We start from the raw sequence: 14528 nt of genomic DNA on the forward strand, positions 1-14528 counted from the left end.
GATTCCACACTTACACAAAAGGTGCATCTTAATAGTGGGACTAATTAAACTTAATTGTGTGTCCTACTGCACTAGACTGTAGTACATCATTAAAATAAAGTTTGGGTGAAAAAGGGTGTTAGTACTTGTGACAGTGGGTAGCACAGAGGGTGGTGTTGCTGCCTTCAACTTGTAATAGGAGGGTTCAAATCCCCTCTCCTGCTCTAGTACCTCAAGGTATTTACCCTGAATTGCACTGAAGGAAACAAATTACCCAGCTATATTTGTACAACCTTAATATTATAAGTTGCTTTTGACAAAGGTGTCAGGAAAATTACACATACTGTCTGAAACCACTTGTCCCAAGTGGGGTTGCAGCAAGCAGGAGCCTAGCCTGGCAGCACAGGGGACACACCCAGAACAGGATACCAGTCCATGGCAAGGCACCCCAAGCAGGACTTGAACCCCAGGCCCTGGCCAAACCCCCGCAGCCCCGCACCCCACCAGGTAAATTACATTTACACACACACACATTTTCAGAACCGCTTGTCTCATATGGGGTCGCGGAGAACCGGAGCCTACCTGGTAACACAGGGCGAAGGCCGGAGGGGGAGGGGACACACCCAGGACGGGAAATTACATTTACATTTATTCATTTAGCAGATGCGTTTCTCCAAAGCGACATACATCTCATAGAAAATTTAGTTTGAGATATTGGTTTAAATAATATTGCAGGATCTCAGATTCCTTCACACAGAGACACTTTGAAGAAGGCATGTTCTGCTGCACTTTGCTGCAACGCATGTGGTTTTCCTGTCTGAGCAGAGATGCTTGTTGATTGCTGTGTGTGGTGCAGTGTGCACGCTCTGTATTTTCTCTTCCAGGCCTCTGCGGTCCAAAGCTGCTCTGGTCAATCCCTGGCGAGTGCTTTGCTCTAACATGCTGAATAATCTGTGACGGATGTGTTGACCGATACCACGTTGTTTCGAAACTATGTTCTTCCTTCGTTCCTTTGCCCAGAGCACCCTAATGATTCCAGAATGTGCAATTTCAGGACCAGCCTCAGTCACTGGGCAGCTTATGTTGTTCATCCAATTGTTTGAGTCTGGGCGTGACGAGGCCACCATGACTGCCGGAGTACTCACACATGGATTTCCCATTTGTTAAGCTTGGGTGCTGATCATGCCACCCTCTGTTTTTTTACATGTCACATTGTACAAAGGGGGCTGCCGCCGTTCAAACTCCCCTGGTGATCTTGTTTACAGAGAAACACAAGAGGGGGCAAAAGTTCAAGCCCAGTCCAGTTCACTTATCTGATCAACCAAGTGAGGTTAGCGCTCCGGATGGGGGACGACTGTTCGACGGCTGTTTGCCAACGGTTCAAAGCGGGAGCCGGGGCTCCTTGTCTTGCTCAGAGTCCTGTTTCCTGGCTGATACAGCAGCACGGTCAGCACACCACAGCATGGCTTTTGTTGTGATGGGGAAGCCTATTGTTCTCCATGGATTTTTTTGTTTTAGTTTCTGAAGGAGGTGCAAAGCCTTCCACTGTCAGAGTTCATCAAGGCTAGCAGAGTCTTCTCCAAACACATAAAAATAAAGGAAGCCCCAGTGAAGAAGTTCTTTCTTTGTGAATTTGCATTACAGACAATTGACCCCTCGGATAAGAATACAAGTGACGGTCTGTGAGGTTTTATTATGTTCTGTCCTTACAGCTCAAATGGGACCATGTAAAAGTACAGAACCGCAAAATAAACCCAAGGTATTCCTTGCTTCTCTGTCCAGCCAAACAAAAAAGAATCAGACACTTGTGTGAGTCAGATAGTGACCAGCGTTTTTTTTTCCATGCACACAAATCAAGCAAAAAGCAACAGACAAAAATTGTTTAAACTTGGTAAAACATCTTGAGAGTCTTGACACTTGTCCTTTTAGAATTTTGATCATCAGCGATGAGGGGAGACATCGGTTGTCCCCTCTTCGTATCTGATGTGTTGTTGTATCAATAAGTTTACAGCTGTTGATCCCTGGGAGTTATTCTGACTCTGTATGATTCACGTATTGATGTCAAAGCACTAACTTGGATCATAAACCATTAACGTACGACATTGACTGAAGCCCTTTTTTGCTAATAGATTTTCTGCTTAAAGGGTATGTTACTGTAGTACGATACACACATTCCCGCTTCCGAGGACAACTCCAGTTATTGCAGGGGGCTGCTGAAGAAACTATTGATTTTTTTAAATGTTTTCATTCCCCTTCCATTAATAATAGACAGAAAAAACGGATGCAATCACCTTGAGACATAACCTGTGCAGTCACCTGTTTAAATTACCTTTAAATGCACAGCAATTACATTTATTTCTCAGAAAAAGGTCTTAATAAGCTGACCACTAAATCCACTGATATAAAGTCTCTCCAGCAGAGCTGTAGATGACTTGAACAAATAATGCCTAAAAGTTCTTCAGGCATTTCTGGACTTTCTCCGAGAAAACCAGCTCTGTTTTTGAAGGACGCACCCTCCATTTGTTTATAATCCCCTTCATTGTTAGGATACTTTGCTTTTTAGCAATGCTGTCAGATTTAGGCCAGCACACAAAGCATAACACCGACGCATGATCCACAGACACAGCAGGGCATCGGGGGAAGAGTCAGTGCCCCCTGCTGGTTGCCCCCCCTGCCCCCCCACATACTTAACCGCAAGGCGACCCGTGGTACAGTGCAACTAATGGAAATATTTTTTTTGCTGAAAGGACCAGGGGGAGGTTTTCTGTTAGGAAAGGGATTCATTCCCCGCTGTGCTCATGGAAGCTTTGCCAGGTTGTGACTCTTGCAGACTTCAATTAGGGAAAGGTCATCAGGGGTTCACACTCCATTCATCCTAGCAGGATGGTGCCCCACATTGCTGCTGTCTCTGAAAATAGAGCCTTCGATGCCACTGTCCGCCGTGCTGTAAAATAAACCAATTATTTAAGAAGAAATGCAACTGTAAAAAAAAAAAAAAACTGAAAATGCAGTTACTTGGGTCAGTGACTTTGACTGGATCTGTACATCCATTATAAACAATCTCTTGTCTAATGCAGGGTCATATAGTTATGGAAGTTATGGAAGCATAGCACGTGAGACATGGTGCAGCCTGGATGGGATGCCAGTACATCACAGGGCAAACACACAAGCATACACACATCCTACATGCAACTTAAAGTCATCAGTTCACCCAAAATCTTTTTGGATGGTGGAAGGAAACCCGTGCAAGCGTGGGGGAAACATACAAACTTCACACAGACTGATGTGGGTTCAAACCCCTAGCCCAGGAACTGTGAGGCACCAGTGCCACCAGCAACAAAACAATGGTACCGGTTTAACTGTGGTAAAATTTTTTTATTACTTTTCAACTTATACACCTAATTGTTACATTTTCAAACATGGTTTTATGAGAGCTGGATGCTTTCAAACACAATTTAACATTCATCTTCTGTTCAAATTATATTTTTTGCACAATGACCCATATCACTGCTGCAATGAACATAATCCAGTTACAGTTAATTACTGAAAATTTTAAATGTCATACAGCATTTTCTATGAGTTTGTTTTGGATGCTCCTGCCAAACATTTTGTACATTTGTACTCCAGTTATTTGTGTTAGCTGTTATGGAGTCAGTCACCAGCAAAAAAATTATATTTAACGCTAGCGGTCCATGAATGCTATAAATATGCAATTTTTGACTAAGCAAACTGCAACTTGAAAGGTGAAAGGTTTTGACAATAGAAATCACAATGAAAAACTTTTGGGATTTGTTCTAGAGAGTGACCACAAGGTGCTTTTAATATCACGTTATTTTTGGTGAACACCTTTTCTACCAGGGAACAAATGGACCAAATAAAATGGTTCAGATTATTGTTACGTATTAAAATTATTAAATTCCTTGCACTCCACTTCTCTTACATTTACATTTACATTTATTCATTTAGCAGACGCTTTGTTCAAAGCGACGTACATCTTAGCAAAAGTACAATTTATGCATTACATTGAGAGAAGGAGACATAGCTGCAGACATGAAAGCCTCAAGCAAACCCAATTTGTTACCTACCACCTGCTGCACCGAGGTTCATCATTCGAGTAGGTGCATAAAACACAGGGTAGACAAATTCTCATACCCCCCTACCTTTTTTTTTAATATTATAAGATACACAAGCAAGTAAATACAATGCTGGAGTAGTGGCTGAATAAAGGCTTTTCTGGGGATGCTCATGAAGTTACGGTGCATGAATATTTACACCGTACATGAGCTGGAGAGATCTTGGGTGAAATGGGTCCAGAAAAGGTGAGTTTTCAGACCCTTCTTGAATGTAGACAGAGTTTCCGCAGTTTCCTCTTCAAATAAGTAGCATAAGTGTAAGCACCTTTTATCACCTTTGGTCTTTTATAATTGGCAATTTTTGCTAAGGATTTCTATAGGTATGTTTTCGGGGAAGAGAAAGCAGCTCACAAAAAAGAAAAAAGAAATCAATGGTTTTAGCGGGTAGAAATTTTCTACTATTATACAGCTCTAACGATTGTCATGGGATATGAATAGCAAGGTTGGAAATGTTTTAACAGTCAACGTTTGCTAAAATGTGGTATTTTCTTTTTCATGGATCTAAGGAGTGTGAGCCTAAATCTATTTTTATCTCAATAACCTATTTATATGTTGACATTTTAAATGGTTGTGAGGCATACAGATGAAAGTGCGGTGCTTTCTTTGGCTGAGAACACCCTGCATTAGTGCCGTATGAGCTTTTTTTTCATATCAAACTCAATCTAAAAATTCCCCTTAAAAGGTACTTTTCCAGTGGAACCTGGCAGGCACAGGCTAATTTCCTTAGGGCACATTCAATTGCTTGTTCGCACATTCTACACAAAGCTACACGTCTTCGTAGAAACACTCAGCCCCAGTCTCCTTCGTATTTTGGAGACCTTTTACTTTTTTCTGTCACATTCTGTTTTCCCTAGCAGACCTCTCACATTAACATGCCAAATCAATGAGGTGCTGAGAGTTGGGGCTTGGGGCTGCCAGTTTCTTATCTAAGCCCATGGTTCTGGTGTCCATTGTGCTATCACATTCATTCTGACATGCAGCCAGTTGACCCACCACAGCATCTGGCAGGGCTGTCAGCCAGGAACGCTCTTCTTCAGGATGAAGAAAGGCCACCCATGGTTTGTTTTCACGTCAATCCATGGAGAAGAGTCAGCGAGGATCTCCTTTCATCCTCTGCAGCCCACGACTGGTCCCTGCTAGTGTGACCTCCACCTCTACTGCTTGGGCTCCACAAAATGCTGCATGTGGGCCTTCCAGAGGCATAGAAGAATAAAGGAAAAATAAGCTACTTTCCATCTGGGTACAGGAAGAAGAGGCTACATGAGACCAGAGTGTGTTTGTTTTTCAGACCTTCGTCGCCACGTGGTTTCAAACACTGCACATCTGTGTCTCGCTGAAATGGAAGACAATGGGGAGTTTAGGTTATTAACCATTTGTGTAAGCTAACATTTTGAATCAGAGCTAGTACACCGGACTTTTAAATTTTTGACAAACCCTTTTATGTCATGAGAACTGCAGTTTGGCATCACCTTTGCACCAGGCCTTTGTCCTGAGAATGAACAAAGCCAGATGGTTACAGTATGCTATGTTATATTATGATGACCAGTTAAATGCATAACTATGCATAAATCATTCAGTTTAGTTCTGCATGGATAGTATGGGTTGTAACAACATAGAGGGACATTCTCCTGTAAATTAAACTTTGTCCTAACTGTACACACATTGCTTTTCACTTTTTGTCATTTTCACACACCTCAGGTATGGCATAAGGTGACATGTTCAAAGGTATGGACAACACAGAAAGCTGGAAAATCTATACTGAAGTAACAAAACGTAGGATAGTTTACTCCCTTTGGTGTACAGAATTGTATTGTCTATGGAAACCCCAAAGAAAGCCTAGTTAATGTTGGCTCCGTGATTCCCATTGTGTTCCACTGGTTAGACAGGAGCTTGATGTTGCTTGTTCTCATTCTGAAACACATATTAACAGAAGGAGATGCTGGCTAGAGCCCAAGCTTCCTCCTGTTCCAGCGGTTCTGCTACAGAGCAGAGTCCAGATGCTGAAAAATACAAGCAATGACGATTCTCCGCTATTCCTGAAAGCGAGTACAGAAGGTGCACCAGGCGTGGTCCCTCTCTGATCCTCAATGTGGCATTTGGATAACATGATCCTCAAAGAGGCTCCCTTCGCATATACAAGGAAAATGTGGAAAATTTAATTAGACCGTCTATGTTGTATTTTCCTTGAAATGTATATTGAAACAAATCTGAAATGAGAAACGCATCAAAACACAGTGTAACCAACTTTGAGGAGAGGGTTTTTATGTTTAAACCCTGATGGTAACATTCATTGTATTTAGCTGGATGTGCACAACTACAAGTATATTGTTTAGGAAAACCTCAACCCAAACCCACGCCAAGTCTGAAGAAAATTAAGGATGTTAGTGGTGTAATGGGTTTCTTATGTAGGAACCCTATAATTGACCAAAGCCTCGCTTTGATAGACATGTAGTTATGAAACTGTGTGGCTTTGTCAAGATTTTCATTGTATGTCACTGATTGGCTGTGGCACCGATGATGCGAACATTTTATTGTAAAGGAAATTATGACAAGACTCTTCTCACTTTACTCATGCAGACAACTGAATCAACTGCAAGATGTGTTTATGAGTGTGTGAATATTATTTTCATATTTTTCTCTCAACTCGAACACTCAAATAGCTTTGGCTCCAGTTCTCGACTGAGTCAGCAGATTCTAACTTTTGTTTCACTGCGCTCATGCTGACATGCACAGAAAGAAACTCTAACTCCTAATTAAAAACCTTAGCCCTTTGTGAATTACAGAAAGAGACTATATTTCTTCAGTGGGCTATTTTCTGTGGATTTAGACATATGAGTTATTGGCCAGGACAGTCTCTGTTGTAGTTGTGTGAGTTTGTTTCTAAATGCATATTTGCACAGTAGTTGACCTCACGCTACAGGGTCCTATTACCTTAGTGATGATACGGACAACTGATTTTCGAAAGCAGGGCATCAGCATGAAGATGTCAAAGGGGTATCTCACTCAGGGATACCGCAGCATGTACACTGCCTTCGTAAAGTGATTCTTTTGGAGGTTCTAATGGAATTGCACAACAGCTTGAGTAAGACAAGCTTATAACATATGGAATGTCCCAGGACCTTGTAAATATGCCGGATGACCCTTTCTGCACCCAGATCGACATATAATAGTTTATCACGTTGGACTGTGACAAACTATTGCACTGACAGTGTTTGTAGGCAAACAGACAATGTTATGAATTTAATAAGAAATAGCCAAAGTTTTAGACCCAGAACAATGCCAAACTATCACAGTTCTCCTCCTTAATGAACTGTGAGCGACTTTCTCAGTGTTTCCACAACAAGCCCATAATGCCGTCTAAATCCTACCTCCTGATTTTTTTTTTTTTTAGTCTAATGAGTAAGACAGTCTAATCTTTCAATGTAACCCAAGACATACAGGGTAAAACTTGCAAGCCTAATTTCTACAGTTTACTCTATATAATCTTGGAACCCTTTTTAAATAGACTGTTGAAAGAAAAAAAGACTTAACTGATGTTTGAAAAATATGTCTAATAAACTACAGAGATTTTTCAGAATCACAGACGATCGCTCAGTGATGAATAGTTATACAGTATATAATGTTTAACCTTTTCTAAAAATATTTGATGATCTGTGTTTTTTTTATTAGCATTTACATAGTCATGTCTGTTTAGACCTGATACAGCAGAAAAGCACAATATGCTCCAGATGTTCCTTTACCGCTCTGTACCAACTCAGTACACTCTGTACCACCTCACTTTGCTCTGCCCTCTCTTCTGTCAATACACTTATTTATCTACCTAGTTTATTCATTTACATAAATTATTTATGTATTTATCTCAGTGTCTTTGTATGTCTCTTTGTTTGTGTGTACATTTTATGCTGCTGCAGCCAAACAGAATTTCCCTCTGGGATTAATAAAATTTCATTCATTCATTCATTCATTCATCTTAAAAATAGACAAAGAAAGATACATCAATGAATAGTGCGGACTTTTGAAATGCTTTGCGCGAGAAATGTGTTCCTTCTTCTTGTCCTCCATCCATCAGGCATGCCAAGCTTTGGTTTCTCTTGATGAACTACTCATGCATACGCACGGCCTTCAGCCATCATCAATGCCCATGTTTGTTCCTCCATGTGAAGTCAACGCACACACACTCCTCAGTACATTCAGACTGCAGAGGAGTGTAAAACACAGGGCATGGAGTGTGTCTAAGTATGAATGTACATGTGTGTGCTGTTTCGTGTGCTTTCCCAGCTGTCTCCAAATTGCACGGAATCCACAGAGAATGTCTGGGATTCTTCGACTGGAGTGAGATTCTTCGGCCCTCTGCAAACACAAAAGTGATGGGTGCCTTTCAGATGTTTGCAATCTGAACTGTACTGCAAAGGTTTGTTGTGCCTTGTTGACATGATTTCCATTGTTTGGAGAGTTTTGAGAAATGTGATCAGACAAGCTTTTCTATTAAATCACGGCTCACATATGACAAAATGACGTTTTGCTTTGTGAGCTCATTGCATTTTCTTATTGAGTTACCCACATGACTGAATCAGGGAGTTTCTCTCCATCCATACATTTATTTATCCATCCATTGCTCTATTTAGTCCAGTGTTTATTGTATAATATGAAGTCGCCCCTTGAACAGCACATCAGGCCATTGCAAACATACTCATCCACACACTCATGCAATGATACAATAAAAGTAGTTTTGGGGACCTTTGAAAATGTGTTCTTCTGTATACTTATCTTAACTTGTCATCTGTGAGACAGTAAGCTTGGCCCTGGTAATATTTCCTTTCTTCATAATTTTGCTAATCTTTCAGATTGTTAATGTGACTCTACAAAGTTTGGCTTTTTGGCACACGGTCATCCTTTGGTCAAGGCTACATTTGCTGCTGTCCCTCACTTAATCCCTGTCTGTTTCTTGCATGTCCTTTTATTTTCAGTACTTCTGTGTAATGCCATCTTAAACCCATGGGATTCTCAAGCTAACTTTGAAGACCACCCAGCCCCCACCTCCACACAGGCTCAAGGCTTCTCCACATACCATTAGCTTTCCTCTGACCATCTGTCCAGTGTGACTGTATTAAGATGTAATTTGGCCACACACAGCGAGACTGGATCCAAGCCCATGCCCAGCACAATCTCTTTGAGGAGCCCCCTTGGATAGGAATGTTAAACACGACGATCTGCTTTGTGGTGAATGTGCAAACAGATTAACAGGACCCCTTGTCTGAGCTAAGAACGGGCTTTGAACATCACAAGCGCTGTCTCCTTGGTGAATGACTCAGAGTCTCTACCACAGTGCACAGTAGGAGCTCATATCACAGATATCAATCCATTCATTTGAAAATGCCAACAAAGGGTGGCAGCTGGGAGAAGTTCCCAGCCATGTCATGTTAAAATCATATATTACATTTTAAGGAGTTCAACATATATACTCACACACACATACAGTCGGAAATGCCTTTCCCGAGAGGGGTGGTGGCGAATCAGAGCCTAACCCGGTAACACAGGACACAAGGTTGGAGGGGGAGGGAACACACCCAGAATTGGTCGCCAGTCCATCAGGAGGCACCCCAAGGAGGACTTGAACCCCAGACCCGCCAGAGAGCAGGACCCGGCCAAACCCGCTGCGCCGCTGCACCCCTCCTCATATCTACTTTTGCTGCACAACTTAATATTTCCATAAAAAAATGCCTGAGGCAACATAATTTTACATGAGAGAGAATGTTGCTTAAAATGTGCTAGTGACATCATTTTAACACCATGGTGGGACCTTTTACAAAGAATAAAGGAATAATATGAGTTAAGAATAAAAATTTTAACAAATGTGCTACTTAATATGCAACTTGAAATTCCTCCTACGCACCTTAAACTGCTTCAGTAATCATGGAACCATAAAATTAGATTACAATATGGTTATCTGAACTAATTACGTTATTTAAGTTAATGATGCCATAATTAATTGCCAGCATCGGAGCAACAATCCACACTATTCCAATTAAGTGGTTTCACGTCACTTTTCTTAAGAAGCTAATTTTATTAAAACCACTGTTATCTGTAATCCCTGTTTTGGAACTCCAGACAGACATTGCACAGACACAAAATGTTTGGATTCCCTTTTAATTAACACATTTTTTACAGAACTTGCAATGCAACTGGCTAGATATGTTTGTATGCCTGTATGACACTGCAATGTATGGCAGTTATTTTACTTCCACTTGTCCTGGAGAGGGTTGCTTTGGTGGCAGGCTGAGCAGGCAGGCCCAGACCTTCCTTTATCCAGACACAGTCTCCAGCTCCTACTTTTGGATCTCCAGGTGTTCCCAGAAAGATATAATCTCTCCAGCATTTCCTGGGTTTGCCCTGGGGTTTCCTCCAAGTGAGACAGGTCTGGTTTTAATTCCAACTGGAGCCGACCAGGGGCATTCTTATGACATGCCGAAACCACCACACCTGCCACCAAACCACCACACATCCTGTGTAACTGGAGGAGCAGTGTGTCTCTCTCACTTGCTCGCTCGCTCACTCCCACTTTTTTTCGTTAACCACTTGTCCTGGTCAAGTTCGCTGCAGTCTAGAGCCTCTCCCACAATCATTGGGCCCAAGGAAAGGGGAGGTACACCTTGGATGGGGCACCAGTCTATTGTAGGGTAGCCTCACACACTACGGGCAACTCAGCTGAAACATGTCTTTGGACTGTGGGAGGAAACCAGAGCACCCGGAGAAAATCCACACAGACACGGGGGGAACATGGAAACTTCAGCTTGTTATCAGTAAACCGCATTGTGTTTACTAGAGGAGAAATACATCCTGCCATTTGGTGCAACTGATAACATAGCCAACTATGTGTTATGAGCAAAGAAAAACAATTCAGTGAGAAATTTGTGTGGTGCTGGTCTCACAAATGTTCTGACATTGCTAACTGAACAACGAAGAAGACCACAGCAGCCGCACAAGCCGCTGGTCACTAGACGACCAAGGACAAACAGGTGTTCGGATCACAAAAACCATTATAATAGGTCACTTCTAAATGTTTTTCACTCTTATTGCGCATCGTTTTGCCAAGGGCCATTTCGCCCTTGGACTCACAGTTCCTAGTAGTATCCTAACTCCAGTACGGGTGTAATATGGAAAACCCTACACTGTACCTGGTGCAGTATTTAACCACGGACAGTGTTGATTGTATTGTAATTTACATTTATATTTATTTATTTAGCAGATGCTTTTCTCCAAAGCAATGTCCAATGAACTCTGTGTAGTGTTATCAGCCCACACACCTTACACTGCTAGATACACTATTTACAATGGGTCACTCATCCATACAACATACTCTCTCTCTCACACACTATGAGGGAACCTGAGCAGCAGGTCTTTGGACTGTGTGAGGAAACCAAAGCACCTGGAAGAAACCCACGCAGACACAGGGAGAACATGCACACTCCACACAGACTGAACGGGGACTGAACCCACGTCCTCACACACCACTCAGGTGCTGTGAGACAACGGTGCTACTCACATGTCACACAATCTTTTTTCCTTTTTTGAGATGCAATAAAAGCATTTGAAGTACCTGTAATTATATTACTCAGTCTTTAATTATATTTGGATGCCTACTCATAAAATGAGAAGTAGGCCTATCATATTTGGGTAACTGGTTTAAAAAATAATTGACATAATTAAGAAAAATGATTGATGGCCATCTGTGCTCACATACCAAATCAAAATCCCTGGCTAATGTTGCCTCCCTCATCTTGACAAGGAAGGCAGAAGCTTGTCAATACATGTGACATGACGGTGTAAAAGGATTTCATAATTCCCATGAACAATCCGATTGAAATAAGTGAAAAAAGAATAAATAAACAGAAATCAACTGTTTCTTCGAGCGACAAACTGTGTGTTTGTATCCTGTGTTGTCTAAGGGGATCTCAAAGGAGGGATGCAAGATACATTTGCAAGACAGGGGAAACGTTTTTAACAACGGAAGATGTGTGCGTGGGGCTTCAGTGTAGAAATGCACTGTTCACCAAAGACAGTTTGAGTATTTAATGGAAAACGAAACAAGACAGTTCAAAGGCAGCAATGCAGGAGGCATCTGTCCTCTTCACACAGGCCTGTCTTCCCTTATCTCGGTCCTGACATGAGGTTTCTGTGAAAAATACCCTCTCTCATCTTCACAAGCTTGTTTTCATACCGCCCTTCATTCATATCTACGCGTTTCCATCGAATGTGTTCTCCGCATAAGAACCAAATATTTCCTCTTCTTTGAAACTTGAGGTCCTTTCAAAGATGACAGTTGACATTTCTGAAACATGAGACAGTTGCTTTTTATGCAGTTCGCACTCATGTCGCAATGTTTAATTTTTATTGAGTCCACATGTGGACTAACCAAATGTTAGCCGCTTCACGTTTGAATACATATCATCACTCGGTGCGAATCCCTCATGTTGCCTTAATTACACAGTAATCTGGGAACCATTAATAAACATGAGCAATGCTTTTTTTCATAACCAGTGCAGTGTCCACATGTTACACCAGTAAATCAGATATAATGTTAACGATTTAATAGAATAAGCTGTGATTTATTTATTACATGCATACCGTATAATAGCACAGATTTTATTTTGGTTAGTTAGTGTGTGTGATCGCCCTGCTGGTGCCCTGCTTTGACTGTACTCTGTCCTATAACCTCCGGGGCAGGATCTGTACCACTGTGTATGTCCAAAAAAGGGAAGGGATGACATCAAATGAATGGATGGATGGATGGATGGATGGATGGATGAAACAACTTTACTAACCCCACAGGAATATTCATTCTGACTGCATACAATGTGCAACATGCATATCACATGCATGTAGTCTACAGATGTACCCCGTCAGTGACCTCATTGCTGAGTTTTAGGTTACAAGAGAAGCGTTCATAAAGGAGAAACAAGCGCAGGCGCACAAACACGGTGTGTGCGCGCGTGTGGAGTTTGAACAGGGGTGAGAGGGGGCAGGAAGGGGGCGTATTCTCTCGCTGCACGCGGTCACTACTTCTGATAGGGTGCCCGATCGCGGGAGGGCAGCGGCAGAGAGCGCGCGCACATTGTGCGCGTGGAACGGGAGCGCGGGGCCATACGGGTGTCGGATCCGCGAGGGGAAAGACCTCCGTCACGCGTCCAGAAGGCTCGAGAAAGCGAGGAGGAGGAGGAGGAGGAGGAGTACAGAGATAACATCTGGCGGAGGAGAGCGCACGTCCGCCTGCAGCGGAATCCCGGTGATGAGCGAGCAGAGAGCCAAGAAGTTCATTCATTCATCCGTCCATCCGTCCATCGGCTCAGCTCCAGGAATCATGGACCGGCGGTAAGTATGAGGGGGGGCACAGCTCACGACATCAATGATTGTTGTGACTTTCTCTTTCCGAACGTGGACTCTTAAAGTTAAAAACGGACGTAACCGGGATCCCGATGGATGGATCCAGTGAGAGTGTTACAGTCACTGGACGCAGTTGCAAGGGGCTGAAGCCAAAAGTGGGGAAAAAAACACGCCACGGACGGACACGCTCTCTTTCGCGGACCTTGCTGCTTTTGTCACACACACACACACACACACGTGTTTTCCAAAGAGTGACGTCGAGTGCTGGGTGCGACACACACCTCTGCCTACCTCAGGCTGAGCTCCGCGGAGTCTCGGGGGAAGAGGTCGATGTGTCCTGTGCTGGTCGCTGACAGCTGGGGAATGAAGGGCTGCGCGATCGATGCGTGGGAACAAACACGAGCTGCGATTCAAACGATGGTGAGCGCGCGCACACACTGACTCACACACACACACACACACTCACTCACGGGTGATCGTCTAGATGGCCCGCAGACTGTGGGGTTAGTTCCCAGGTCCTTGCGCCGTCTGTCCACATCCATGCATTTCGATGAGCTCAGCTCTCGGACGTCGTTGTCATGTTGTTCTCGAACTTTCTGCCCTTAAGTTTTATAGTCACGCAATCATGTGAGTTGAGCTGCCAGGAGGGAATGAGTGCAAGTAGCTGCCAGTCATTTTTGTAAAAGGAATTTCACCTGCAGTACTAAAATGTACAGAAGGAACTTGTACAGTAACAGTGCATCAATCTTATAATTTTCACAGTGTGAACTACTATCATAGCAAAAAAAACTGCACAATTTAAAAATTGCATAAAACCCGTACAAATAACCACAGAAGAATATAGTATGTATGATTGTTATGAAGGAAACAATATTCCTTCTTAAACAATTTCTTAGGAGATGTGCCTGAAGTAAACCGAGGATGTCACAGGAGTCCATCTTCAGAACAGCCTTTATTCCTCTGAAAATAGCCTCTCATCCTTTATTATTATAGGTTATGTGCCTCGCATCAGGGGTCACCGCTGCCTTATTGTAA

General features: G+C 42.7%; 1 protein-coding gene and 1 long non-coding RNA gene across 2 annotated transcripts in view; one reads left to right on the plus strand and one right to left on the minus strand.

The window, feature by feature from the left end:
- Positions 1–2753: 2753 nt before the first annotated feature.
- On the minus strand, positions 2754–14080 carry LOC108938577 (uncharacterized). The gene is made up of 4 exons (XR_001966431.2): positions 13964–14080; positions 13775–13896; positions 5106–5445; positions 2754–2923 (listed from the first exon to the last, which is right to left on the minus strand). It is a non-coding gene; the product is annotated as an uncharacterized LOC108938577 (long non-coding RNA).
- Positions 12815–14528, plus strand: part of LOC108938576 (LHFPL tetraspan subfamily member 2a protein-like) — a 43665-nt gene continuing 41951 nt past the window's right edge. The window contains exon 1 of the mRNA XM_018759227.2: positions 12815–13481. The gene's annotated coding sequence lies outside the window, so the exon portion shown is untranslated. The remainder of the gene's footprint in view (positions 13482–14528) is intronic.

This window comes from Scleropages formosus, chromosome 17 (genome assembly GCF_900964775.1).
Source record: "Scleropages formosus chromosome 17, fSclFor1.1, whole genome shotgun sequence".
Taxonomy (NCBI): domain Eukaryota; kingdom Metazoa; phylum Chordata; class Actinopteri; order Osteoglossiformes; family Osteoglossidae; genus Scleropages; species Scleropages formosus.